Raw genomic sequence first — 25,409 nt, forward strand, 5'->3', positions numbered from 1 at the left:
TGCATGTATCGTCGTGTAACTAACGCTCTAGTACAAAGCTAAAACAGATGCCCTACACTGATCTCAGTGAAGGTTGTTACGCGAACTATTAAACAATGATACGTTACTCTAAATGAGTATTCTCATGTTGCTCAAATAATTTGTTTATTGTAAACAAAAATCAGTTTTAAATGCCAGGTAAACATTTCTGACTGTACTGATGTTAGCCTCATGTTTCTGTTGTGGTAACAGCAGAGCCACAGCGTCTCCAGCCAATAGGTGATGTCTTCTCTGTGCCCGTGGCGTCGGCACGTGGTGCTGCTAGTGTATTGGCTGCGCTTATAGTATGCGGATGCCCACCACAATAGAAAAAGAAAACATCGTCGATGATGAGCTGCTGTTCTCGTTGCCTGGAAGGTGGGTGTCCACCCCGATACTAATGACTTTGTCGCTGCTGGCTGACCTGTCACAGGGGACATTAGGATTGTCCAAGACAACCGGGCACACCTGTGGACAACAAAGACACTGATTTAAGTGCTGGTGCCTATGCCACATAAGAGAAATGTCAAATTTCAAGTTTTATGCCAAAACACATAGACCTTACACATAAAGAGTAGAGGGAGGTGCATATCACAAGGAACAGTTCATCAAAAGGAGTCAGTTTCCAAGTATGAAACAAATTTTAAACTGGAAACAATTATTACATTTTACAAGTTTCGCCTCTTTAGCTGTTACCACGGATTTCAAACATATAAGCTACAGTTTCTACACTTTATAGTTATATTAGGGGCATCCTCACATTTTAATCATGTCATGTGGCTTTATGGTTAATGATACTTTGACAAAGGTAATGATATAAATTAATTTTTGCCTAGTGAAGTTACTAGTGCCTATATTTTGTTAATTTTTGTTTGTTTCATTGTGCTCATAATGTTTGTTACTGTTTATACCATTAAGTTGCACCATAATATCCAAGAGTGTGAAACTAGCTATGGATGAAACTGGCTAATCGCCTAACATCTTTCAGTACAATCTTCTCATACTTCCAGCCATCTCAAGAAGTCATACTTCCATGTGTTTCTGGACAAGTTGCTATTAGCCCACTGTGAAGCTGTAACCAACTGTTGCCTGGTTGCTGTCCTCATCTTTACTTAGCCATGGAACCAGCTGTGGATAAGGCCATCCACATAAGACTTTGAGGATATAGCCTTGGATACAACTCGCAGAAAGTCAAGTTGCTCTTACTACCTTTTCTACAACTCATTCGCTGTCTGTTTCTTTTACAGCAGAGCAATTCAAAGATGATGTCTTTAGACAGGTGAATGATGTAACTAAGTACTGTAATAATTTACAAATTATCAAGGTCCAATTTTTGAAAGAATATTGGTCTACAGCAATTCAGTGAGAACTGCTCATACATTTCTGGATCGAAGACTAGTTCAACCTGTCCAGGGCACAATGAAGGCAATCTGTAAGTACTGATGTGGGGTGGCTGTACAGTTGTTGTTGTGGGTATAAAACTTTTGTTACCATTCTGTGTTTGGTGAGAATTTGTAGCACCACTCCATGACAATTACGAGAATTATGAACGTTTTCTTGAAAGAGTCTAATATTCTCATGGCCCTTACAGTACAGTGCAAAATATAACACAGGAGCCGCGGGAAAGTGGAAGACTCGTGCCACTTATGATGATGTGCACGGCAGGCAACAGAATTTCAATCATTCTGATGACCAGTTTTAAGTAGAAAACTGGCAAGTAATAGTGAGGAACATAAATAAAGTGTATATAGCAGCTGCCACAGGTGACCTTGGTGGGGAGGAGGTGCACTCAGTGGGGGAACAAGATTGCTGAATAGCTTGGTTGGGCAGCTGATGGGAAGTTCTATTGAACTTTGTAAGAATGGAGACACTAATGAGTGGGGGAGACATTCCTGCACCACTGAGTGTGTGTGAAGAGTCACCTGACGCAACAACAGTTATTATTATGACATATCTGACGAATTAAACGCTGTTGGTACTATTGGGATAGTGTGACAGTTTGATAAAAAGCAACTGACTGGAACAGGAACAATAAGAAATAAAAATTCGTTGATGTAGGAAGTGTGGGGACTTCTTGCTCCAGAACAGTATATAGAAGACTGCAAAGAAGCAAGCACTTCTGGACTGCAAGCGAGAGAATTCAAACAAGCTTGTTCATTATAAAACGCAAGAGTGCCTCTGGACGAAACTAATATGATTTATAAATTCGTATTTGATGGAGATGCCAAATATGACTGCCATCAAGGTTGGACAGCACTCATGCAGTGTGCTTTTAGACTCCCACACTCAATGGTGAATAGGAAGAGCAAAGATAGAAATTCGATGCCTGTGACTGAGTTGGGTAAAAAAAAAAAAAAGCCAAAATAAAAGAATTGTTTTGTGGGGGAGAGCTGGTGCCCATTTCAGCTGATGTCAATCCGATTGTAAAAGTAGCAGTAGGTGGCTTAGAAAGTGAGGTACTGGTTGACAGCTGTTCACAGATTTCAGTGACTTCACCTAGCAAAATGAACACAGTACTACTGCTGACCTGTAACATTAAAATTTTTGGTGCTACAGGGATGGTGTCCAAAAACAATCCAACATGAAGTCAAACTACACTTGCAGTTCAAAGTTGTGGTCACAGAATTGCACACATTAGAGAATTCAAGAACTGTGTTAACATGATCATAGGTATCAATTCTTTAATATAAATTGTTGTGATGTAAATGTCGAGCGGTGTTGTATAATAATGTACATGCAGTGGTAATGTTGGTAATACGCACCTGTGTGTGGTTTTTCTGTATATTGTTGTTCTTGTTGTATGTACTTTGTGTTGAACCAGTACCTAATAAACCATATGTATTTCCAATCATCATCATCATCATCATCATCATCATCATCATTTAAGACTGATTATGCCTTTCAGCGTTCAGTCTGGAGCATAGCCCCCTTATAAAATTCCTCCATGATCCCCTATTCAGTGCTAACATTGGTGCCTCTTCTGATGTTAAACCTATTACTTCAAAATCATTCTTAACCGAATCCAGGTACCTTCTCCTCGGTCTGCCCCGACTCCTCCTACCCTCTACTGCTGAATCCATGAGTCTCTTGGGTAACCTTGCTTCTCCCATGCGTGTAACATGACCCCACCATCTAAGCCTGTTCGCCCTGACTGCTACATCTATAGAGTTCATTCCCAGTTTTTCTTTGATTTCCTCATTGTGGACACCCTCCTGCCATTGTTCCCATCTACTAGTACCTGCAATCATCCTAGCTACTTTCATATCCGTAACCTCAACCTTGTTGATAAGGTAACCTGAATCCACCCAGCTTTCACTCCCGTACAACAAAGTTGGTCGAAAGATTGAACGGTGCACAGATAACTTAGTCTTGGTACTGACTTCCTTCTTGTAGAAGAGAGTAGATCGTAGCTGAGCGCTCACTGCATTAGCTTTGCTACACCTCGCTTCCAGTTCTTTCACTATGTTGCCATCCTGTGAGAATATGCATCCTAAGTACTTGAAACCGTCCACCTGTTCTAACTTTGTTCCTCCTATTTGGCACTCAATCCGTTTATATTTCTTTCCCACTGACATTACTTTCGTTTTGGAGATGCTAATCTTCATACCATAGTCCTTACATTTCTGATCTAGCTCTGAAATATTACTTTGCAAACTTTCAATCGAATCTGCCATCACAACTAAGTCATCTGCATATGCAAGACTGCTTATTTTGTGTTCACATATCTTAATCTCACCCAGCCAGTCTATTGTTTTCAACATATGATCCATAAATAATATGAACAGTGGAGACAGGTTGCAGCCTTGTCTTACCCCTGAAACTACTCTGAACCAAGAACTCAATTTACCATCAACTCTAACTGCTGCCTTACTATCCATGTAAAGACCTTTAATTGCTTGCAAAAGTTTGCCTCCTATTCGACAATCTTGTAGAACAGACAATAACTTCCTCCTAGGAACCCGGTCATATGCCTTTTCTAGATCTATAAAGCATAGATACAATTCCCTGTTCCACTCATAACACTTCTCCATTATTTGCTGTAAGCTAAAGATCTGCTCCTGACAACCTCTAAGAGGCCTAAACCCACACTGATTTTCATCCAATTGGTCCTCAACTAATACTTGCACTTTCCTTTCAACAATACCTGAGAAGATTTTACCCACAACGCTGATTAAAGAGATACCTCTATAGTTGTTACAATCTTTTCTGTTTCCATGATTAAAGATTGGTGTGATTACTGCTTTTGTCCAGTCTGATGGAACCTGTCCCGACTCCCAGGCCATTTCAGTTATCATGTGTAGCCATTTAAGACCTGTCATTCCACTGTATTTGATGAGTTCCGACTTAATTTCATCCACCCCAGCCGCTTTATTGCACTGCAATCTATTGACCATTTTTCCCACTTCCTCAAATGTGATCCTATTTCCATCATCATTCCTATCCCATTCTACCTCGAAATCTGAAACATTACTGATTGCATTTTCACCTACATTGAGCAACTCTTCAAAATATTCCCTCCATCTGCCCAAGGCATCCACAGGATTCACCAGCAGTTTTCCTGACCTGTCCAAAATACTTGTCATTTCCTTCTTACCTCCCTTTCGAAGACTGCTAATTACACTCCAGAATGGTTTTCCAGCAGCTTGACCCATACCGTCCAACCTGTTTCCAAAGTCTTCCAACGATTTCTTCTTGGATGCTGCAATTATCTGTTTGGCTTTGTTTCTTTCTTCAACATAATTTTCTCTGTCTACCTGGGTTCTGGTTTGTAGCCATTTTTGATACGCCTTCTTTTTCCTTTTACAGGCTGCCTTGACTGTATCATTCTACCAAGCTGTTTGCTTCATCCTACTTTTACACACTACTGTTCCAAGACATTCTTTAGCCACTTCTAGTACTGTGCCCCTGTACCTTGTCCATTCCTTTTCCAATGACTGTAATTGACTACATTCAACTAACTGGTACCTTTCTGAGATCGCTGTTATGTACTTGTGCCTGATTTCCTTATCCTGAAGTTTCTCCACTCTTATCCTCCTACATATGGACCTGACCTCCTGCACTTTCGGCCTCACAATCCCAATTTCACTGCAGATTAAATAATGATCAGTGTCATCAAAGAATCCCCTGAATACACGTGTGTCCCTCACAGCCTTCCTGAATTCCTGATCTGTTATTATATAATCAATGACAGATCTGGTTCCCCTGCCTTCCCAAGTATACCGGTGAATGTTCTTATGTTTAAAAAAGGAGTTTGTGATTACTAAGCCCATACTGACACAGAAATCCAAGAGTTGTTTCCCATTCCTGTTGGCCTCCATATCCTCTCCAAATTTACCCATAACCTTTTCATACCCTTCTGTTCGATTTCCAATCCTGGCGTTAAAATCACCCATGAGCTGAACACTGTCCTTGTCCTTTACTCTAACAACTACATCACTGAGTACCTCATAAAAACTATCCATCTTATCTTGATCTGTCCCTTCACAATGCGAATATACTGACACAATCCTAATTTCTTGCTAGACACTGTCAAATCTATCCACATCAGTCATTCGTTTACATACCTTATTGCAACTACACTGGGTTCCATTTCTTTCCTGATGTAAAGCCCTACACCCCATTGTGCTATTCCTGCTTTGACTCCTGACAGGTAGACCTTGTATTCTCCCACTTCCTCTTCTTTCTCACCCCTTACCCGAATGTCACTAACAGCTAAAACGTCCAGCCCCATCTTACTTGCAGCCTCTGCCAGCTCTACCTTCTTCCCAGAGTAGCCCCCATTGATATTAATAGCTCCCCATCTCATTACCATTTGTTTGCCAAGTCGTATCTTTGGAGTCCCTGGTTTGTCAGTTAGAGGAAGGACTCCGTCACCTCCAAAGGTCCGAGGCATTTTGCTCTGATTGTTGCCAGCATCATATTTAAAGTACCAGGGAAGCAGGTTGCCCCGAGTCCCATTGGGTTTTACCCCTAACAGCTGAGGGACTAACTGGTGGATTTACTAGTCTTTGCCGTATGAGCACAAAGGTGACCACGACTCAGAATATGTCCGAGATGCCCAGCCTTATTCCAAAGTAACTGGTATCCCGACTGTCGGGACCACTTACTTGGCCACTCATACGTTGCCCGTGGTTCATGAACTAGGACATGACTACAGGAACCCACACCATGAACCACATGTATTTCCAAATATGCAAATATTTATTTTTCTAAGAAAATCTCAGCAGGTTATGGGCCCAGGTGTGTGTTAAAAGGACACTTGTACAAAAATAATAACGTAGCTCTGTGCAAAAGGTTTTTAAAATTATCTCCAAGAAGACGTTTTTGAAGTTGTTAATTCCATGCAACTTCGATGGATTCAATGAGAATTATCAACATCGGAGTTGTGGAAATACAAAATAAGTATTTGTCTATGAGGAATTCCTGGTGCACTTGATGTTGTGGAAGGCAGGACAGTGAAACCTAGTATTATTTCAGAAAGTGCTACCGTTGAACAAAGGGCGATCTATAAAAGTGCTTTAGAAGCTTTTAACAAAGCAGACAGCAATGCTCTACTTGTTTTGACTACAAATATGTTGGAAAAAACTTAGCAGAAAATAATGCATCTAAATACAGCGTATGAAGTGTGGACAGAATCACACAAAATATTTGATGGTGTCTCTGAAGACAAAGTGTACAACCTTTGTTTGGAGTTCTTTAGTTACAAAAAGGCTCCTGAAGATGATATTGTGACACATATTTCCTAACAGAAATATTTGTGGAGTGAATTGAAACCAGAAATGACCAAAGATATCGTACATAATTCAGAAATGCCTGATTTGTTTTTGATTTGTAAAATATAAGGTACACTACCAGAAGACTATTTTTTGTTTAAATCAAGTTGGATGCTAACATCTAGAGATGACAGAACAATTGATAATTTAACAAATCAATTGTGTGCATATGGAAAAGCTCTGAGTACAAAGGAGGGTGATTTTAGTAAACAAGAAGCCCTCACTACAGACTCATCAAGGCTGTCATTTCAGCAAGTAAATCCAACAGAGAAAAAGAAATTAATATGTAATTACTGCAAGAAACCTAACCATACAATTAAAGTGTGCAGAAAGTGGGCAGCGGATGGCAAACCTCCAAAACCAGCTACCACAGATACAAATATGTTACTTCTTGCTATGACATCTTCTGTGATGAACTCTGAATGTAGAAATGATGACTGGTAAATAGACAATGGTGCAACAAGTCATATTACAAATGACAGGAATTGTTTCAAAACATTTCAGCATTTTCTAACAAAACAGTCAGTTACTACAGCTAATGGTGACATAATTGAAGCAATTGGAAAAAGGTTCAATAGACATTGAAGCAGCAGTTGGAGGAAAATAGAACAGAATTACCTTGACAGATGTATGGTATGTACCTCAGATTCACAACAATCTATTCTCTGTTCTTGCAGTAAAGGATAAACATCCAGAAAATAAATTCACATCAACTGCAGAAATTTGTCATCTTAAGATTGATAATGTTACTAGATTGGCAGTTGTCTGTGATTGCTTTGTAGGCCTTTTTAAACTTGCTGTAACAAAAAAACACAAAAAATAAAGTTGTTATATTAACTTAAGTATGTTGTTAAATTAACCTAATTATGTCATGTAATGGAAAATTCGACTCGTTCCACATCATTACGAAATATCGTATTCATGATCCATGGAACTAGTATTAATCTAATCTAATCTAATCTAAGAAATGTGAAACCTAGCTCCCTCAGTGCAGTTAATACCACTAGCAGAGACAATACGTTGCAGCTTTATCATGAAACATTTGGAAACCAGAACAAGCCGCCATGTGAAGTCTGTACTTTGTAGCGAGTTAAATCATGAGATGGAAATGGACAGTGAACTTTGTGAAGGCTGTATTTATGTCAAGGCTCTTCGTTTACCATTTGGCAACAGAAAGAGGACAGCAGAACCAGGTGGGCTTATTCACGCGGATGTATGTGGTCCATTTCAAGTACCTTCTGTGTCAGGGCACTGGTATTTTGTTCTTTTCAAAGATGATTGTACAAAGTTTAGGGCAACATATTTCATGCAAGAAAAGTCTGGAGTTGCAGAAAAGTTAAGGCAGTTAATAGCTGAAGCAAAAGCTGGTGGACATACCATCAAGGAACTTCTGAGTGATAATGGGAAAGAATTTGACAACAAACAAGCAAAAGAGATTCTTCACAAAGAGGGTGTAATTCAACGCCTCACAATGCCTTACACTCCAGAACAAAATGGGTGCAGTGAAAGAGAGAACTGCACAGTTGTGGAAACTGCCAGGGCCGTAATGCATGCACATGCAAACATTCCATAGAAACTTTGGGCAGAGATGGTGAACACCACAACCTACATTCTAAACCGCACAGGGCCTTCCAGTATTCCAGGAACATATCCATATGAATTGTGGTATGGAAGGAAGCCAAGACTGAAACATCCGCAGGTGATAGGCTCCACTTGCTATGCTCATGTTCCAAAACAACAGAGGAGGAACATGGACCGAAAAGCACTGAAATGTGTCCTTATTGGATATGATCACAATGAGGGTTACAGAATTTATTGTGGAGAGGTGTGCAAACTCATTAGGTCATGAGATGTCATCTTCGAGGAGAGGCCACTGAAGAGTGAGAAAAGTTCAACTCTTCCAGTGAATGTTTTCAGTCATCAGGATCCAGTACCTCAGACTGAAGACCAATGGTATTGATAGTGAGAGTGAAGAGGATGGCAGTTCCTTGGATGTAGATGAAGACCCTCAGGAGGAAGATCAGGAAGACACAAGTGCAGAAGCTTTACCATGTCTGTGTGATCAGTTAACCCTCAGACCTCCACAAAAGTTTAATGATTATGTAATGAACCTCTCAATATCTTTCCAAGAACCAGAAACATACAGCGATGCCATGAAGTCTGTTCAAAACGATTTCTGGAAGGAAGTTATGGATTCTGAAATAAAAGCTCTTCAAGAATATAAAACGAGGGATGTGGTTGACCTATCATATGCAAAGGTGTCCATTCCTAATAGATCGGTGTATAAAGTCAAACAAATGCTGATGGCTCAGTCAATAAATTCAACGCAAGATTGGTGATTAAGGGTTATTCGCAGCAGAGAGGAGTTGAGTATGAGCAGACATTCAGAGCACGTTCAGAGCACTGCTAAGTGTTGCTGCAAGGGAGAGCACGAAACTTTTACAAATTGATGTTTCAACGGCTTTCTTTTATATTGATTTAAAAGAAACCATTTATATGCAACAACCTCAAGGATGTGATGATGGGTCTGGGAGAGTATGTTGCTTGAAGAAAAGTCCATACAGACTGAAACAGGCTCTGCGTTGCTGGAATTAGAAGTACAGTAATTATCTCACTAAACTGGGCTTTCTGAGGTGTGAAGCTGATCCTTGTCTTTTTGTGAGACAGTAAGGCTGTAAGAAAATATTCCTTGTGCTTTATGTTGATGATGGTCTGATTGCAGCTCACAGTGAACAGGAATTTGAAGACATTGTCAGTGAATTAAGAGAAGAGTTTAAAATTACTTCAGTGCCTGCATCATTTTTCTTAGGTCTGGAAACTGACCAACAAGAATGTGGAACTGTATGTGTAAGTCAGACTCATTACACAGGAAAACACCAGAGCATTTCAACATGAAGAACTGCAAGGCTGTAACTACACCAATTATAAATGACAATGATACAGAAGAAAGTCCTTGCAACTCTGAATTTCCATACAGACAAGCTGTTGGAGTACTGATGTTTCTGATGTGTGGGAGACGTCCTGACATTGCATATGCTGTCAGTGTTGTATCATGAAATCAACAGATTGTGATGTAGTGAAAGTTAAAAGAATCTTACAATACCTGAGAGGCACAACAAATTATGGACTTTTATATAAAAACAATTCTAGGAAGCAGGTTTTGGAGTGTTCTAGTGATGCTGACAACATTGGTGGTGATCTTGGCTCTGGGCTCTCAACATCTGGTGTCCTTTGTCTGTACTCTGGGGTACCCATCACCTGGATTAGTCAAAGGCAATCTTCTGCTGCCATATCCACAACTGAGACTGAGGTTGTGGCTGCCAGTGAAGCTGCTCGGGAAACTGTCTGGATCAAGAAGCTTCTGACAGAATTGGACCAATTGGAGGCAACACCAGTTCTGGAGGTTGACAATGAAGCTGCTATCTGACTTTCCCAGAAACCCAAGTTTCACTGAAGAATGAAGCATATTCATATAAGGCATTTCTTTGTTTGTGAACTATTTAGTGCTTATGAAATCATAGTTGCAAAAGTAGATACTGTAGAACAACTTGCTGATATACTAAAAAAGCCTCTCTTTTCGATTAGATATCAGTATTTATGTAATAAGCTTAGACTTTGCAAGTTATTAAATAAGGGAGAGTGTTAATGTATTTTACATCTTTGGTGTTCTTTAATAACTAAAGTCAGTATTTCATGTTCAGTGGTTAGTAATATGCACCTGTGTGTGGTTTCTCTGCATGTTATTGTTGTTGTTGTACATGCTTTGTGTTGAACCAGTACCTAATAAACCATGTGTATTTCCAAGTATGCAAATATTCGTTTTCTAACAAAATATCAGCATGCAGGAAAAGGCAGTCATCAGATCAGCGTAGTTAAACACTGTCAGAGTGAGCTAGAACTTGGACGGTCTGTTGAGCTCTGCTGGTAAGTGGGGTGTACTCAGCCCTTGTGAGGCAAACTGAGGAGCTACTTGTTGGAGAAGTAGCAGCTCCGGTCATGTAAACTGACTAATGGTCAGGAGTGCGATGTGCTGACCACATGCCCCTCCACATCCATATTCATTGATGCCTGTGGGCTGAGGATGACAAGGCGCGCATTTTGATACCACTAGAACTTCATAGCACCTGTTCATGCTGAGTTTACTTAGGAAAGGCAGTAGTAACACAATTTTTTTAGTAAAAGTAGCCATTTCTGGGAAATTTTGAACTTCCAAGTAGGACCAAAGGTTGTACCGAAAAAGAAGTATGAAATATAAGTTATATAAGTTTATATTGTTTTGGAGTTCAAAGGGAAGCAGAAAAAGGATGTAAGAGTTATCCTCTGGAAGGAGGACCAGAAACAGATCCGTCGAAAGTTGATCAAGGGATGGTGGATGAGGCACATTAAAAAGGGTATGAGGTTTCCTGCTCTATGGGAAACTTCACAGTGAGGCGACTGTGCATACTTGAGCTGGGTAGAACAATGCATTCTTTCCTTCTTCTATTCTCTTCCTCTTTTGTTTAATATATTGTTGATAATCTTCAGTATGTGCATATAGACAATTGAAGTGGGGAAGTCATTAAAATGGCAAGAGAATATGTGAAGTAAGTCAATGGTTGGATACAGGATGTCATGAAGATATCATGATAAACGTAAAATCCCAAAAGTAGAACAGTGTGAATAGAGTTTTGAAATACAGAGAAAATAACAAGGGGGACATGAAGTGAAAACAAGACAAAATTCTCGGTAAATCACAACATCGGAAGTAACACTCTGATATACAAGTATGAACAGTGTTTTTATGGTTTAAGTAAAACAGGTTACAAGAGGAATAAATATAATACAAATGTTACTTGGAACTAAAGTAACAGTGCGGAATGTGTAATATATACGATTGCAAGGATCTGATGTTAAGAAGATGAGTGATTTGTGTCACAGACAGGTGTGTGACCTGTATATTTTATGTGATTGGCTAAGGAAATAAGAGACTGAGCAGTGTGGAACACCAGAATAGGTGGACTCAGGAGTGTAAATATAAAAAGATCTAGTGATTGAGTAAATATAGCAAATGCAATCAGAAAGTATCATTTTCAGTCTATGAAAAACAAAAAAGTACATTAATGGACAGGGAAAAAAGTCTATGGAGTCATGAGTGGTATTCCTTGGACAGAGTAAATCATAATGAGCAATAATGGTAAGCTTCCATCACTAAAGTCATGACTAAAATTATTCTGAAAATATTTGGAAAAAGCAGCATAACAAATTAATCTGTGTGCAGTTAGAAAACAACCTTTGTTACATGGTGTGGAAAATGGTACCATTCAGGTGTCATTGTGAGGCTTATATTCTGAGATATATGAACCTAGCTCACATCTTGAGAAAGAGGGCTCTGGAGTAGCAGTTGAAGTGGACCATGGTGTTGATGAGAAAGAAGGTGTCATGGCAGACATGGTGGACAGCAATACTCTCTTTTGTCCCATGCCTAGGGTTAGATTTCAAGGTGGAGGATCATAATCACTTACCTCATATCTTCTAGGTTAACACACCAGCCCTAGCATGTGAAACTGTGTGGTGAAGTTAGATGCGAAGTGTTAAGTGGTACGACAAAGTAACTGTGATAATAACACTACATACATAGCATAAAGAGATACTCTTACTGAAATTTGTTGTATTAGAATTAACTGGTGTTACTATCAGTGCATGTTTTCTTAAAATATATAGTGTTAAATGTTGGGGGGGAGGGGGGGGTGTTCTAAAAACTGGTAAGACTTGATAAAGGAAATGAAAATGCCAGAATTGAAGGCTGTGAACAGTTGGGGCCAGGAGAAAATGTGAGAAAGTAAAATATACCTACATGATGTAGAAATAAAGGAAAGAGAAGTTTATCACATACCGATATACAGAGCTCACGGAAGTTTCAAAAACAATGTGAGAAGATTGAGACATGGCAGTGGTAGATTCTTCCACTTTGCATGCTCAGCAAACTCATAGCTAATCTCTCGATAAATTAAAATAATGAAGGAGAGTGATAAGTATATGCAGTCACAGGATGATGGACATACAATTTGATTACAGTAAGTTTTGTGAAAACATGCTTTGTGATTTGAGAGTTAGATCTCAAGATATATCAGTTTCAACTAAGCACTGACATTAGAATTTGTAGGACCACCTGAAGGCAAGAAGCTACCATTGTTGCATAGGGAGGAAAGGGAGGGGGAAGGGGGGACAAGGGCACCACGTCATTAGGGCTGGCAGGAGAGCATAGTTGCTGAAAGTTTCTGGAGAGCTGACATAAGGTTTCGCTAAGGCACAAACAATTAGTAAGACTGAATTTCTGAGGACAGATATCCCTTGGAAATTAGTGAACAGATGAGTCCAAGGAAAGGACAACCAAGGAAAGAAAAATAGTACATCCGAAAAATGCATTTTAAGACTAAAAATGAAACGAAAATTTTTCAGAGAGTTTTGCTAAAGAGTATCCATTCGAGAAAACAATATAGGACACTGCAGTTTTGATAGACAAATAATTGATAAAGTAGCTTGTCTGCTGTCACAGCAGCCTCATATGTTCTAAGTAAGACAGATAGGCCATTGAATGGAAGAAAATGTCTTGGGGCTTGGCTGATGTCGGACCTACTTCAGACTGTAATCTGCCTGGGTTACATCATCCACATAGGCAGTCTTTTTAGTTGCCATTTCAATATTTATTTTTCCTGGTGGCAATATCTACAGACTTAGATGGAGGTAGTTTAAGTGAACAAAGCATATGGGAGGTCATACATCATGACTCAACCAACTGTCGGTCAGTGGGTAGAGACCTTCATTGGTATACTGGCTCATTGTTGTAACAGGATGTTGATGATGGCCGTGTGGTTGAGTCCAGGTTGTTAGTGTGATTTTTGTTCTGAAGAAATTATGTGATTTATTAAAGGCAGAGTCCAAAACTTTCCTAAGAGCCACATGGCACAACATCAAAGGGATTTTAACGTTATCTATGAGTAACTAAATACGACACAATGGGATTGTTTTGTATCCACATTAGTTTGTCTCCCAAACTCCCTGAATTCAGATAAGTAATGTTCTCAATTTTGCATAAATGTTGTGCACTCTTAATGTCAACTTCATTGGCAAGTAAGGGGCCTCAACAAAAAAGGTGATTTTATCAGATAGTCTGTTCTTTCTGTGTTGGTACACTGACCCTTTTCCGAGTGTTATTGTAGTCATGCCAGATTCAGTGATGTGTGCAGACTGGAGTGCAGCATAAAAAGAACTGCCTCATAGGTAGGGATTGTGTTGCTGGACTTAAGGCATGCAGTCTCTTAACGTAGGTCTATGATAAAATGAAATTCTGCACTCCTGTTTGATTGTCAATTACCGTCACATGCAAGTTGTTCCATATTATGTTACCGTACTGTGTATTGCCTTGGTTGTTTCTCTCTGTGCAGTCCAGTGTACTTATTTGTATTAACATCAAATTGATAAAATATGTTCACAAAATAACCGAGAGAAGGTCAGTTTTTAGTTCTTAACAAGCATGAAACAAAAATTTGTTTAATTCACATACTGGGTAATTTCTCTTAAGTCTGTAAATAAGTAAAAATCTGTTCTTATTTTTAAACACACCCAGTGTTTCATTAAACTTGTTGAAACTGGTGAAATTTTCCTGTTTGTAAAAGTTAACTTCTTGAAAACTAGCAGTCATAAAGCTTTGGGCAGCGGAAATGATAACAGTGGGATATGACAATGCCAGGCTCCAAATGGTGCGCTGGAGGCGATACCAGTGCAGCATGCTAGTTGTCAGCAGCCAACTGCTTTAAACTTGACCATATATGCCTTCTTGCCTCTATACACCCAAGATCCATATAGCATGTAGGAAGGTAGGAGATGAGGTACTGTTGGAAATGGACTTATGAGGGGACATCATGAGTTGTGCTTACATAGCTGAGTCAGTAGAGCACTTACCTACAAATGGCAAAAGTTCCAGGTTCAAGTGCTGGTCTTGCACACAGCCTTACTCCACAGGAACTCTGAGATCAGTTCTTGCACTCCTACACAGTGAGAATTCATTATGTCCTCTCCAAGGCAGGCCATTCTCACATGTGTCATAAGGCCTATAACCTCTATCCCTCAAATAATAGTTACCAATAGGTGCTGACGTAAAGAAGAAATTGGTGCAGGAACAGCTCTTCATTGTGTCATTGTGCCCCTCATCAATAGTACTCCATGTCCCAATATATGAGTTATATATTATACAACTGTATGTTTTAAATGGAATCTCACTGTGTCACTACATTTACACAATTAAGGTTGCTGGGAACAAAACATGAGACAAACCTGAGCAGTATACAATAAAAGCATATGGGTGATACAGCAAGAATGCATTTATGCATGTTGACATCAGCAAATACTACAGGACAACTTTGGCAGTTTCTTTACAAGCCTTTAAGATTTTCCACAGTAGATGCATTAGCTTTGCTGTGAATGTATTTATTGTAGAACATTTGACAAAGGCAACTGGAACAGCATGCAAAAGAAAATACTCTGTAATGAGTCACTAGATACCAATGATTGCTTATATCAAAACACTCACTGGATAAAACTCATTGACCTTTGGAAACTTGTCAGCATAGACAGGATTCAAACCACCTAATTGTGTTTCATTGGAGAGCTGGTCACAGAGGCCATGATAATAATTAAGAATCTATTCTCTGCAAAATGGGTTTTTATTATTTCAGAGCCTCATTGCTCACTATTTTTTTAATGAGACAGAAATTAGCATCATCAACAATTTTACAAACATTGATTGTTTGATTTTTATTAATGCACACCACTGCTGCTTCTCTGAGGTTTTGCAGAAATGCAGTGTCTGCCATAGACAGAGATCATATTGGATGTGGTATACAATGAAATTAGTTAAGGCTTTCACTTCTCTGAGAGACAGATGTGCTTGTCTTGCACTGAATGACTTTTGAAATTTCTTACATGGTTATGCATTCAGAGTTAATGCCCTACACTGATACTAACAGCATGCATCCCAGTAACAGCAATGCATTCATGTGTGAAGTCACATAAAGTTGATAACCTATTAGTGTCATTTTGATCAGGGGTATGGAATTTGGGATTCTGGTCTGCTACTCATTTTGTTTACTTAGTAGCATTTCACTTGCAAGTGCTGGAATTTCCAACACTTAATGCAACATACAGAGGTGAGATAGATCACGGAAAAACAATGTAGGATACACTAGATGCTGAAGAAAGATACCTTTAAACAAAGGCAAATGCTTTTACTTGAGGTTGACAGATGAAGTGAATGTGTCATTGCTTACTAGGCCATTCATTCTTTTCATTGTGTTTATACATGCTGTACTGAAATAAAACTTTCACAGTTGTGAAACAACTTGAGGTGCTCATAAACAACAAAAGTACATGAGAAATTGACACTGCACACTTATTGAAAATTACCTATCAAACTATAAAGTTCTATTTGTGCTTGCACAGGTTAAGATGAACATTAAAGATTAGCTGGAAAGCTTCTACTTTATGGGAAGAAACCATTGTTAATACCACAGTTCTCTTATTACTGCTTCTTGCTTTGAATTTACAGAATTCTAGTTATAATTATCACAGAACAAGTCCGCTTTCAAGTAACACTTTTAATCACTTTTTCGCAGAAGAAGCTGACTTGCACTGTGGTGTAGTGGTTATTATACTAAACTATTGAATGGGGGGTGCTGAGTTCAAAACTCACCTGCAGTATACCATTTTAATTTCTATATCCAGTTTGAGTACATTCTAGAAGTATCCACAAATGTCAAGAATCATTGTACTGGAATGTTCTATATATGTGTGTGTGTGCGAGTGTATACCTGTCCCTTTTTCTCCCTAAGGTAAGTCTTTCCACTCCCGGGATTGGAATGACTCCTTACCCTCTTCCTTAAAACCCACATCCTTTTGTCTTTCCCTCTCCTTCCCTCTTCCCTGATGAAGCAACCGTGGGTTGCGAAAGCTTGAATTTTGTGTTTGTGTTTGTTAGTGTCTCTATCAACATAGCAATGCTTTCATTTGGTAAGTTACATCGTATGTGTTTTGGCCAAAGGCTCTGTGCTCTTGTACGTGCAAGTGCTGAATAAATCTTCTTTAAGTGAAGTAAGTGTCCATCATTCATCTAAGTACACCTTCTTCTACATGACATTATTCTGGTGGAGATGCTGGGTATTGGAACTTGTGATGACACAGTTGCTCCCATCAGGCCACAACAGAGCCACCGTTAACGTGGCGAGAAACCTGAGTTTGGGCCATATTCAACAGATTGCAATCTACTGGAGACAGAAGAAGAAGAGGACAGCGACTGTGTGCCACCACATGAGACATCCTCTTGGTTTCTCTGGTGATGATAGCCAAGATCCAAACAAGTGGCTGAAGGTATATGAGCATTTGGCCAAATTTAACAAATGGGATAACACCGTGTGTTTGGCTAACGTATTTTTCTACTTGGAGGGTACTGCCAAGCAGTGGTATGAGAAGAACGAGGAGAAGTTAACAAGCTGCGAAGTATTCTGGGCGGAACTGCGCAAGTATTTCAGTGACACACAGTGACAGAAAGGCAAGGCTGATGATAAATTAAAGTGCAGGGCACAGCATCCACAAGAAACTACTGCATCCTACATTCAAGACAGCTTCGAGCTGTGTAAAATAGTGGATCCTAGAATGAAGGAGGAAGATAAGGTTGCACATATCATGAAGGGTGTTGCTGAAGACACGTATCAAGCCCTACTCCTGAAGGAGGTTTCGACAGCAGACGACTTTATACAATGGTGCCAGTATATTGAGACAATGCATCAAAAAACAATTACATGCAAGAAGTTTGAACGGCCAGATTAGCACTGTAGACTATCGACCAATAAGCCAGAGAGCATACCATGTGTCAGCAACTGAACGTCAAATAATTTGCGATGAGATAGAGAAAATGACGAAAAATGACTTCATTCAACCTTCGCAGAGCCCATGGTCATCACCAGTGGCCCTTGTCAGGAAGAAGGATGGCAGTTGGTGCTTTTGTGTTGATTACAGGAAGCTTAATAAGATAACTAAAAGGAACGTTTACCCTCTTCCACAAATTGATGATACACTAGATGGTCTGAAGGAGGCTAAGTTTTTCTCAACCATGGACATGTACCCGGGATACTGGCATATTGAAGTAGATGAGGCTTATCATCAGAAAACTGCATTCATCACCCCTGAGGGCCTGTACGGGTTTAAGGTAATGCCATTTGGTTTGTGTAATGCACCAGCAACTTTTGAATGGATGATGGATAATCTTCTACGTCACCTGAAGTGGACGATTTGTCTTTGTTATTTAGATGACATTATAGTGTACTCAGAGACATGTGATGAACATATCAAAAGACTGAGGGCTGTTAGTAAGTGTCTCCAACAAGGCAGACTGAAAGTCTGTATTTGGAGCAAAAGAAATTAAAATACTTGGACATCTTGTGTCAAACTACGGGGTGTGGCCAGACCCAGAAAAGGTGAAATCTATAATGGAATTTCCTATTCCTAAAAGTATTAGAAATGTGGGAAGCTTCCTCATATTATATTCTTATTACCATTGTTTTATCAAAGACTTTTGTATCAAAGCCAGGCCACTCCATGAGTTGTTAAAAGCTGATGCTAAATTTATCTGGGGTGGTGCTCAACAAGATTCTTTCAATGTGCTGTGAAAATCTCTGAAGACTGACCCTGTAATTGGTCTGTATGATGAGAGAGCACCTACAGAACTACACAGAGATGCCAGCGGTTATGGGCTTGGTGTTGTTCTGGTGCAAATTTCGGATGGAAAAGAAAAGATTATAGCCTATACTTCTAGGGCACTTACAAAAGCTGAGAGAAACTACTCAACTACAGAAAGAGAATGACTTGCTGTGATCTGGGCCATGTGCAAATTTTGACAGTATCCCTATGGAAGGCCATTCACAGTTGTTACACACCATCATTCATTTTGTTGGTTGACAGAATCGAACAGGACGACCCGCCAGGTGGGCACCATGTTTTCAAGAGTATGACATTACTGTAGTGTACAAAAGTGGAAGAAAACACCAAGATGCAGACTGCCTCTCAAGAAACCCTGTGCAAGACCATCAAGGCTTGGTGAAGATAGTGACTGTCGCACTACACTTCAATATCTCTCTGCTTAGCAGAAGGAGGACGCCAATATATCTCAAATTATGCTTGCCCTAAATCAGTCAGAGGATGTGAAAGGACAATTTAAGGTAGTTAATGGATTACTTTGCAAGAAAAACTTTGATCCATTTGGAAAGAGGTGGCTACCAGTGATTCCTGAACACATGTGCTCAGATGTTCTACAGAAATTCCATGACACACCTGAGGCTGGACATTTAGGATTTGTTAAGACAGACGATAGAATCCGCAAGAGATTTTTCTGGCCAGGTTTATTTAGGAGTGCCCGTCACTATGTATCATATTGCAGAGAGTGCCAGAGGAGAAAGGAAGTTCCTCAGAAACCATCTGGCCAACTCATACCAATTCCACCAACCAAAACACCTTACCAGCATGTTGGGATTGACCTCCCTGGATGATTTCCAACGTCTGCTAGTGGAAATAGATGGATTATTGTTTGCACTGATTATCTGACACACTATAACATTACAAAAGCTGTGAAAACAGCTGAAGCATCCGAGGTAGCCAAATTCATTGTGGAAGACACTGTATTAAAACATGGTGACCCGAGGTCATTAATTACAGATTGAGGGAAAGTTTTTCAATCGAATCTTGTGGACAGAGATAAGCCATCAGTGGTGGTGGTGGTTAGTGTTTAATGTCCCGTCGACAACGAGGTCATTAGAGACGGAGCGCAAGCTCGGGTTAGGGAAGGATTGGGAAGGAAATCGGCCGTGCCCTTTCAAAGGAACCATCCCGGCATTTGCCTGAAACGATTTAGGGAAATCACGGAAAACCTAAATCAGGATGTCCGGAGATGGGATTGAACCGTCGTCCTCCCGAATGCGAGTCCAGTCTGCTAACCAATGCACCACCTCGCTCGGTAAAGCCGTCAGTAACATTAATCATCACATGATGACTGCCTACCATCCGCAAACTAATGGGCTTACTGAATGCCTTAATAAGACCTTGGACAACATGCTATCAATGTTTGTTAATGTTGAGCAGAGCAACTGGGAGGGGGTGCTACCTTTCATGATGTTTGCCTACAACACCGCAAAACAAGACACCACAGGATTTACACCATTTTTCCTGGTGCATGGGCTTGAGGCAACTATGACAATGGACACTGTGTTTCCATTACATCTTATGGTGTGGACAATGACCACATCAGCCAGGTGTTAACCACGCTTGGCAGTTAGCTCAACTCTGCATGTTGCAGGCTCAAGAAAATGATCACTGAAGGTATGATGTGAGCTACCGCCCTGTTGTCTACCAGCCTGGTGACCTTGTTTGGATCTTCACTCTGGTTCAGAAGGTTGGTCTCTCTGAGAAGCTCCTCAGGCCCTAATTTGGACCTTATAATGTTGTAAGACAGTTGTCTGATGTTACTTATGAAGTTGAAGATTTTGACCCCGACGCAAGATTAAGAAAGATCAGAGATACGGTCCAGGCCCTTCAAATGAAGCCCTACAAGGATCATGCTACCCAGGGTAAATTCAAAGTTCTGGTGACAGGCAACAAGCAGAAACATGATGAACAGCAGAGTGGCAAAAGAAGTTCTAAGAAGATCACCGCCAGGGTAAGCATCAGTCATCGAGGGTCAGGGTGTGCAGTATTGATGACTCGTTCCCGGACTAGGACAACGTAACACAGAGATGCAGTTCACTTAAGGAGGGAGCAATATCACAGAACAAGCTGAGTAGTACTGTAGTGTAGTGGTTATGATACTAAACTGTTCAAAGGAGGGTGCTGAGTTCATAACTCATCTGGATTGTACCATTTTAATTTCTATATTCAGTTAGAGTACATTCTAGAAGTATCCACAAATGTCAAGTATCACTGTACTGGAATGTTCTGTAGTTGTACATATACTGTATGTGTTCTAGCTGGAGGCAGTCCTCTCCCCACTCTTATATGTGGAAGTGCTGAATGAACCTTCATTAAGTGAAGTTAGAGTTCATCATTCATCTAAGTACACCTTGTTCTATATGACAGTATTGTTCTGAACAGAAATTTTTAATCTACACAGTGGCAATGACTCACTCAGTGATTTGCACCCCATAAAATTACCAAATGTTAATTATGTGATATGTGAAGATAACCAGAAAGTCAAAACTGATAGTAAATAATGAATTATTTATCAGCAGCTCTCAGCAGTTTTGTGAGTATAATTTTTTTCAAAGGTAGCACAAAAGTTACAGTACAGCTGGTGTATGACTGCCACACTAGTGGCTCTGCCTCAGGTAGGATAAGGTATGCCTGGGAAGATAATGGGAAGTTATGTGCTAGGTAAGAACTTAGAACTGATCTTGCACCTGGGTTTTTTGAAGGAACAGAATCCATTTGGAGATGGGTTGTATTTAAAGTAGAATAATGATGGAGCAAGATATTTTTTAGCTGTGGTGGATGGTGGAATACCACTTTGGGAGGAGTGGGAAAGAATACAGGTAGAATGTATATCAATCCCGAAACCAAAGATGCACTTTTAATAATGTTAATCAACAACATATTTATATTTCAACAGTGCCAATGTCAGTTCCATGCTAAAATTAGGACGTAAAATAGAAATCTCACATTCAGTCTGTGTTGGGAAAAACCAAGTTACATCAACTGAATATTACAGCACCACACATTACCATACGACCTGATACCAAATGTCTCACATCACTGTATACTTTACGTAAGTGTATTACAACAAATTATATCCATCATTGCAACAATAATGACATCTGTAAAGCTTTGATTAACTAATTAAGTAACAGAGTGGTACTTCGAAAGTAATTTCTTGAACAAATTTTAAACAAACAACATAGTTTCATATTTTGATACAACCTATTTATTTAATAAAGAAACAACTTAACTTTAGTACCAAGTAATGTATTTGAATCTTAAGGAAATGTTAACTACAACATCTGAATTTTAATTAAAAAGGAAATCATCATTATATATTTTCAGTTATCGTATCCAACATAAAACACTATTTTGTACTGAAAATCACAAAATCCAGGACAATCATTACTATTTATGGATATCAAGCAACACATTGGAGTTCATGAAAACATTATCAACAAAAGCCAATTTGTAATTAAGAATAAGATCAATATTTTATATTTTGCATTATTGGGTCAGAAATAAAAGATTATTTTGCACTCTAAAATACAAAATTCACAATTTAGCCACAGAATATCTATCTGGCAATTTGTTTGATGTATAACTGTTGCAGCAAGAACTATTGTAATTAATTTTTTTAACGTTAAGTATTGTATTTGACTGTTTCAATAATTACTATTTTGTTTACTTGATTATTAAGAATATGTTTATATCTGTCAGCTGCAGAGGCAGGAGGAGAGAGATATTAGTTGTTGAGAGTTTTGTTATTTACTGTTGTGGAGTGGAGGAAATTTACAATAAATACCAAGGAGATGTAAAATGGTGTTAATTTTTAGAAAGCCTGGATTACAAAAATTTGATTATTCAGGCTGCAAAGACAGATTTACACCCTGCATTCTACATGGAGGGTTGCCAAACATGGGATGAGTATTCCATTCTACTAAATTACTCATAGTAACAAATACTTGTTTGAAAGTTCATTGCTGGCCATATTTAGAGTGTAAAGATTCATGCTTGGTTAGTAGACGGTATGCTATAAGTCCTAGATAAAGTCCTTGCAGTGGTGGTTCACTCTTGTCTCCCACTGACTTGAAAAGGAGGCTCAAAGTTAGCATCTGCATCATAAGAGTTACTATCACGAATCCTAAAACAATACAGAATTGGGTTTTTGTTGTTATGAAGGAGTATGTTTGAGTTTATAAGCCTGATTGCCTCCTGGCTTGGTGTGGAAGACCAACACAGGAACAAGGTGGAGATCCATACACTTGATCACTATAGGATGCTGAGTACGAAGCTAGGCTACTACAGGAAGTGGACTGAAATTCCTGAAAGGATTGTGGTGTTTGAGCCAGCTATAGATATGTGGCTGACTGGTGAAATGTCACTTTCCAGTGACAATATATTATTTATGAAAATTACATACAGAAGTGGTAAAAGTAAAGTACATGAGGAAATCAAACTGTGCATCTTGATGATTTGAGTTCAGTGGAGTACTGCATGATATGGCGAAAACTTTAATTTTTAATGGACTTAGATCTTTATAGGTAATGATTACAAAACTTTTTAAATTATACTACTGGTAAACCAAAAATACTACTATCATAAACAATATGTCATATAAGGGCTGAACTGCAAATTGAACATGTATTGATATTGTTTGTCTGAAACTTATCTGGGTCTAGAGTATCAATGATTTGATTAAAACCACTTAAATTGAACAGAATCTTATAATGTCAACATGTGTTACTCTGTGCCCTAACCCTTCATGTAAGTGTATTTGCAATCAGATATGCAACATATTTCTGTGCCAAATTAAGTTTATATTGTTTGATTAGGTTAGGCCTCTAATTAAATCAGCTATGATTCACATGCGGTGTGCTGTGAGAAAACCAAGAGCACCATATAAATGAGCAAGAAACTGTACTAAGTTTTCATAAGCAGTGCTTATGTATGTAGAAACATTTTCTTGTGTTTGCTTGTTTTAAAAGTTTTTCATGATAGCACCATATCATTTTTTTTTTTTTTTTTTCATTTCCAGTCTTGAGTCCATATGGATGAGCCTTATTCATCTTCTCCAGAGCTAAGTTATTTTTAATGAATTTTTGTCAAGAACCTCTGAGGAAATAGTTTGAGAAAAGGTTTGATGTGGCAGACAGATTCTTTAAAAAAGTAACAATGCTAGTCGCAGCAGTCAACCTGCTGTAAATCTAAATGTATTTATTTATTCAGTTTCAGAGTCTGATACTTGCCCACAGGTAAAATGAATGCCATTCAATATCTCCTTTTGAGCTGAATAGAAACTGATGGGGAGGCTGAGATTTGGAATACAATGCTCCTACTGTTTCAGTGATGCAAAATATCAACCATCATTCCACTATTGCATCAAGAAAGACTTTCAGTCTTCAATGAACAGAAAAAAGGAAGTAACTGACCAGGGTGTCTGCTAAAAACCCAACCCTCCATTCACCCCAAATGATATTCTGCATATGCATGACTACTCTGGAATTCACACTTCAGTACTGGCTCAAAGCGTTCAGTTTACAACTTTCACAGGCCATCTCTAATGTTTCACTATATAACTGTACACAGGAAAATCGAACACTTAAATCTTTTCATGCGAGCTCTATTTTTCTTATTTTGGTACAATGATCATTTCTCCCTCTGTTGGTGGGTGTCATCTAAATATTTTCACACATTGGAGAGAATGTTGTAGATTGAAATTTTGTCAAAAGATCTCAAATCAGTGAAAAATGCCTTTGTTTTAATGATTGCCAAGCCAACTCGCATATTATATCCATGACACTCTTTCCCTATTTTGCAATAATACAAAAAGAGCCACTCTTCTTTTAACTTCCTTGATGTCCTCCGTCAATACCATCTGGTAAGGATCCTATACTGCACACCAGTACTCTTAGCAGAGGATGAACAAGCGTAGTTAGGCAGTCTCCTTAGCAGAGCTGTTGCATCCTCTAAGTGCTCTGCAGATAAAATGCAGTCTTTGGTTTGTTCCTCACAACATTATCTATGTGATTATTACAATTTAAGTCATTTGTAAGTACTTAGTTAAATTGACAGCCTTCAATTTTGTCTCTTTTGTAGTGTAACCGAAATTTAACTCATTCCTTTAAGTAATCATGTCAATACTTTTAATTACTTAGGGCCAATTGCTAGTTTTTGCACTGTAGAGATATTTTGTCCCAACCATTCTGCACTTGATTTTGATCTTCTGACGACTTTACTAGACACTAAATGACACTATCATCTGCAAACAGCCCAAGAGGGCTGCTCGGATTGTCTCCTAAACTGCTTGTAAAAATTGGGAACAGCAGAGGGCCTATGAGACTTCCTTGGAGAACACCAGAAATCACCACTGTTTCACACTATGACCTGCCATCAGTTAATTTGAACTACAATCTTTCTCACAGGAATTCACAAATCCAGTCACACAACAGAGACGATACTCCATAGGGACACAATTTGTTTAGACGCCACCTGTGAGGAACAGTATCAAAAGTCTATTGGAAATCTAGATATATGGAAACAACACTTGAGATTCCCTGTTGGTAGCATTCATTACTTTGTGAGAATAAAGACATAGTTGTGTTTATCAAGGACGGTATTTTCTGAATCTGTGCTCACTGTGTGTCAGCAGATTGTTTTCCTCACAGTAACCTTCAAATGCAGTATATGTTACAGAGTCCTACTGTAAATCTATGTCTGTGATATGGACCTGTAAGCCTTTGGATTACTCCTTCCTTTCTTCAGTAATAGTGTGACCTACACAACTTTCCAATTTTTAGGAATGTATCTTTCGCGTTGTGAGCTATTTTACATGGTTGTTAAGTAAGG

The 25,409-nt window shown here is 39.0% G+C and overlaps 1 long non-coding RNA gene across 1 annotated transcript in view; it reads right to left on the bottom strand.

Moving 5' to 3' along the window:
• Positions 1–227: 227 nt before the first annotated feature.
• LOC126419869 (uncharacterized) overlaps positions 228–25,409 on the bottom strand; it is a 249,292-nt gene continuing 224,110 nt past the window's right edge. The window contains exon 3 of the long non-coding RNA XR_007576013.1: positions 228–442. This is a non-coding gene — a long non-coding RNA (uncharacterized LOC126419869). The remainder of the gene's footprint in view (positions 443–25,409) is intronic.

The sequence above is a fragment of the Schistocerca serialis genome, chromosome 9 (genome assembly GCF_023864345.2).
Source record: "Schistocerca serialis cubense isolate TAMUIC-IGC-003099 chromosome 9, iqSchSeri2.2, whole genome shotgun sequence".
Taxonomy (NCBI): domain Eukaryota; kingdom Metazoa; phylum Arthropoda; class Insecta; order Orthoptera; family Acrididae; genus Schistocerca; species Schistocerca serialis.